Source organism: Piliocolobus tephrosceles, chromosome 3 (assembly GCF_002776525.5).
Source record: "Piliocolobus tephrosceles isolate RC106 chromosome 3, ASM277652v3, whole genome shotgun sequence".
Classification (NCBI taxonomy): Eukaryota; Metazoa; Chordata; class Mammalia; order Primates; family Cercopithecidae; genus Piliocolobus; species Piliocolobus tephrosceles.
Genome location: NC_045436.1, coordinates 163,111,148 through 163,116,521, shown reverse-complemented (window position 1 = coordinate 163,116,521; position 5,374 = coordinate 163,111,148). Strand labels below are relative to the sequence as shown.

General features: G+C 39.2%; 1 protein-coding gene across 1 annotated transcript in view; it reads left to right on the top strand.

The window, feature by feature from the left end:
* LOC111549850 (cytosolic beta-glucosidase-like) overlaps nucleotides 1-5,374 on the top strand; it is a 123,369-nt gene that overhangs the window by 59,200 nt on the left and 58,795 nt on the right.

The following is a 5,374-nucleotide window of genomic DNA, read 5'->3' as shown; positions in this document are numbered from 1 at the left end:
CCTCCCGAGTAGCTGGGATTACAGGCGCCTGCCACCTCGCCCGGCTATTTTCACCGTGTTAGCCAGGATGGTCTCGATCTCCTGACCTCGTGATCCGCCCGTCTGGGCCTCCCAAAGTGCTGGGATTACAGGCTTGAGCCACCGCGCCTGGCCCAATTAGTTTCTTAATCTGTTGGACTGGGTTGGGTGGATGTAGCTTTGTGAGTCACCGGTGGCTCAGTTCTACCCTGTAAGCTTAGGTACAGTGAGAAGGGAAGATATCCATGCATTGAAGGAAGGAAAAGTAAACATGAAGAACTTCCAGACAGTGCTGGAGCCTCTGCTTTTTGTTTTTCCTGAGATCTGTCTGCATGCAAGTTCTGGAGAGAACATTGCTTTCATCATAATAAAGTGCTCTTTGTGCTTAATCTTATTCTAATTGGGCTTCTATCTCTTGAATAAAAAGAGTTTTAATTGAAACCATCATCTTGTTTCCTTCTCAAAACCTCAAATGACCTCAAAAAGTAATGAGGTCATTACTCCTACTTTATAGATGAGGAAACTGAGTTTCAAAGAGGCTACATTGTTTGCTAGAGATCATAAAGTCACTAAGTAGTATTTTTTGGAACAAGGCTGAATGCATGTATATTATTATTATTGTTAACTATTTGGTGTAAGATATAATCTGTGAGTTCAGAGCTCTCTGAGTTAAAGTGTTTATTTGTCCCCCCCACACAGAAACTTTTCCTTCTATTTGGTTACTTTGGGCTTGCGTGTATTCTTTCAAAGTGCTTCAAGCTGTCTGTGAATGAGCCGACAGTTTCTGTGACCTTGAGCAAAGCTCAGACGCCCCATATCCTAGTTCTCATCAAAAGAGCAGAGCTGAACTTGCTAATCAATTTTCTGAGACTCCTCCGAGGTAATGCTGATGATCTTGGTTGGCAAGAACTTTACTGGTAAGAAGCACCCTGTGAGCAATTAAAAATAATAACAGGCCAAGGAAGATATTCCCGGGAAGTGCTGCAGGTGAGAACTCACCAAAACCCAGGGAGTCAGATGGATGATGGTTCTGTGATTCCGCGAACAAAGCCTTTCCTCCGACATCACACATACGGACGGGCACATAATGACACTATAGATGGATCAATGGGTCCGCTTGGAGGTCTTCCTGATCTCTTCAGGTCGATTTCCACAGCAATTAATCGAGCATTAAAAGGTATGCTAATGTTTCTGTTTCCTTTTGGGATATGAGAAAAGAAAAAGAGAAAAAATGTCATTTTAGAATAAAAAGAGAGAAATCAGCTAGTGCCTTTTAAATCTTTGCATTGTTTAATTGTATGAAACACCTTTGAATAGGTTATATTTTAATTAATGTAGATGCAGGTAAGAGTAAAGGATGCCCAGAACTTGAAATAACATATAACTAGATTTGCATTCTAGATCTGCAAATTATTCAGTAAGGGCCTTTACCAAATCGCTCAAATCCTCAGTTTGTTTATCTATAAAAATGGGGATAATGTTTTTATTTTTTTTCTGGCAGGGTTGTTATATCGAGATTCCATTTCATGAGCTAATGTGTAAAATTCCCTTATCAACTGCCTGATCCATAGTAGCCCCTTAGCCAATAGTAACAATTATTATTATTACAAAATGTGCACTCTTAAAAACATATCTATTACCTCAAAGTTATTCTCCTTGTTATTAAAAAAATGCCATTCCAAGACTCGTTATCTTTCTATCACCCTACAAATTACAGCAGACTATTTCCCCACATTTGCGTGTTTCTCTTCCTTTCTGAGGAACTTCTGGATTGGTCCTCTGGCTTTTTCTAGTGTGAATTGCATGGAGGAGAAAGCAGCACCCCCATTCATTATTTCCCTCTGGGAGGTGACCAGATTAGGTGAAAAGTCAAATCGTTGACAGCGGAAACTGCTGTCAAGCAACTGGGAGTTGTTCTGCCACATGGATCTCTGTGTAAGTTTAGGATTCAATGATGTCCAAATAGTTAAAATGTCCTCATATTGTAGGAATTTTTATTATATTCATAATATTTATGCCACTCCTCGATACTCTAGAGCCAATGGGCAATTTTGGCTTCATATGTAGATGCACACAAATGGATACCTCTCTAGTCTAAATGCTTTCATGGAGATGAGGAAGGATGGGGAGCCAGGGGCCATTGCTCCAATGGCCGATACTGTCCCCATCACCTAAATTCTCTTGAAAGGGGATCTGAGCGGTGCTCAACCTGTCTCTCATACCTACCCAGCACATGTGTGCTTTTAGCCTGGCTTGCGATCCTTCTTCCACCTGGAATGCCATGCTGTTTGCTTTCTTTCTGGCCCAGTTTTGTTTGAAGCAAATGAGCATGCTTGAAGTTGGAGAAAACATGGGTTTGAGACCCTGGTTCTGCCCATTATGAGCCCAAAACCTTTGGGAAAATTCTGAAGCAGGCAACCACTTCAGTCATCTAATCTCTAAAATGGGGATAATAAGAACACTGATCTTCTAAAGAGTGGTGAAAAATGAGCAAGATAATGCCTATGATGCCTAATAAAAGTCTGGCACATTTCGTAAGGATTCTGTAAATGATGACTAATTTTTTTTTGGGGGGGGGGGGGGGGGGGGTGCTGTGAATTCTCTGAGAGTTGGAACTGTGTCTTTTTTAAATAATTATATCTTCAGCTCTAAGCACCGTGACTGTTATATAGCAGTGTTATACACATATTTGTTGAATTTGGTTCTCTCATGGAAAGGCTAGATAATGAATAATGAGAAATAAATGACTAAATGGTTGGGAGGCATATTTTCTTTCCCTGAAGAAATATACTCCACACATTAAAAAAAAATGCAGCGTTCTGAAAAGTTTCCGAGCCAGTCCAACTTTCCAGGCAGATCCATGCCTGAGTTAGCACAGCGGTAGATGATTGCAGAGAAGGTTTGTTAATGACCAGCTTTCAGCTTTTAATGACAAAACCCCTCAGCAAGATGTCATCGAAGTTATTGAAGACTTCACTGAAAGTGTTGAAGCTGATACATTGTAACAAGAAGGTTATAAATCTTGCAGCTTGGATATACCACCAAGACAAGATGCTGAGCACAGAATCACCCTGCTGTTGTCTGTCAGCATTCTCCCTCCCCCTACGTCTTTCCCTTCCCACGGAGAGCAGGTAAAGGAGAAATGCATCTATTTCCCAAAGTAGTGCAGACCTGGCAGCCACCTGCCTATGCCAATTTCAGATCACAGAGGCCCATTTAACTGGACAAAATGTGTTAAGCACCTGTGTTTTTCTAAATGTACATTAGACAAAAATCCTAAGCATTAGGGAAAGAACTCAAAGGTTAATACGGCGACCTTTTAGAAACACCAGCCAATTAAAAATCCATTGTAAGCTCAGAATAGAGACCCAAATTCCTGAATATAGATTCTCACTCTGTATCTATTGTTTTATTGCTTCTCAGAGGACATCTTTGTCACCTTGGCCCCTAGGAAGCAGTTCATCTCATAACTCCTGTTAAATAAAACTGTATGGCTTTGGGGCCATGTGGGGTGGGATTTGGATTGACTCAGCACTGCTAGCAAGGCTGCTCCTGACTGCACTGGATGGCTGCTAGCCTCAAGGGGCCAGGTTAGAACACAGAGGAAGAACACGGTTCTAAGGCTGGGCATGAGAATGGCTAGTGAGTGCTAGTATATAGTGTGCAGGTTTTGTTTTTTAATTTTTTACATTGACAAAAATTGTATATATTTATTGTGTAGAGCATGTTGTTTTGAAACATGTGTACAATCTAAAATTCCTAAACACATGCATTACCTCACACACTATCATTTTTTTTTTTTTTTTTTTTTTTTTTTTTTTTTTTTTTTGTGGTGGGAACACTTACCATCTACTCTTTTAGTAATTTAAAAGAATATAACACATCGTTATTAATTACAACCACCATGTTGTACAATAAATCTCTTGAATTTGTGCCTCCTATCCAACTGAAATGTTGTATCTTCTGAAACGGCATCTCGTGAATCCCCCAGACTCATAAACGAGATCATTTATGTCTACATATGCTCTGAATGCCTTAAAATGTTAGATGTTATTCTCACCACCTACTCTTTGCTTCTATGAGATCTTTTTTAGATTCCACATACAAGTGAGATCACGTGGTATTTGTCTTTCTGTGCCTGATTTCTTTCACTTAACATAATGTCCTATAAGTTCATCCGTGTTGTTGCAGATGACAGGATTTTATTCTTTTTAAGATCAAATCGTAGGACCATGCTATTTTGGTTACTGTAGCCTTGTAGCATAGTTTAAAGTTGGGTAATGTGATTTTTCCAGCCTCGCTCTTTTTGCTTAAGATTGCTTTGGCTACTTGGGCTCTTTTTTGGTTCCATATGAATTTTAGAATAATATTTTTCTAAATCTGTGAAAATGACACTGTATTCCCCATTTTCTTTATCCATTTATCCATTGTGGACCCTTAGGTTGATCCCACATCCCAGCTATTGTGAATAATGGTGCAGTGAACATGGGAATGCAGATATCTCTTTGACATACTGATTTCATTTCCTTTGGATACATGGTAGTTTTATTTGTGGAATTTGAAAAGCCATGAAGAAAATAATTTCTTATGTTTGTGTCCCACTAGTCTACATATGTAGACCACACTTAGATAGCCAGGGTTTACAGAGTTAACCTTAAAGAGGAATATGCCATATACCCTTCTCATTTATTTCCACCTACTACTTCCACCCATGGCATGCTTGTCATTTGTCCTTCCTTCTCACTTGGAAGTATGGAAGAGTAGAATGCATCGAAGTAGAAAGTCTGCAGGCTTTGGAGAGGAAAGATGAACAGAGTTCTGTGTTCTAGTGGTGTACCTTTGGGTAAGTCATCATTAGTACTCTCTAAATATCAATTTCCTCATCCGTAAAATGGGACTAATGCTAACTGCTGTTCTGCCTAACCCAAGGTCAGTTGTGAAAATAAAATGATATCATTTATATCTACATATGCTCTGAACACCTTAGACTGTTAGATGTTATTCTCATATTTGATATGCGTACTTTATGCGTCTGCTTAAGGACATCCATCACTCTGGTCAAAATACATTATTTGGACCTCAACATTCTCCACTGCCAAGGAAAGGGGTTGGTGCTCATTATTTGGGTCTTTTCAAAATCTAGGTTCTCAGATTTTATGAATTTATTTTCCTGCACATTTCTGAGCTGCTGTAACAGTACAATCAATTTAAGCGTTTTTAGAGAACATGTACTATGACCTAGTGATTAACATAGTGCATAATAAAGTCCAGAATAACACACACACACAGAAATATCTATCTATCTATCTATCTATCTATCTATCTATCTATCTATCTATCTATCTATCTATCTATC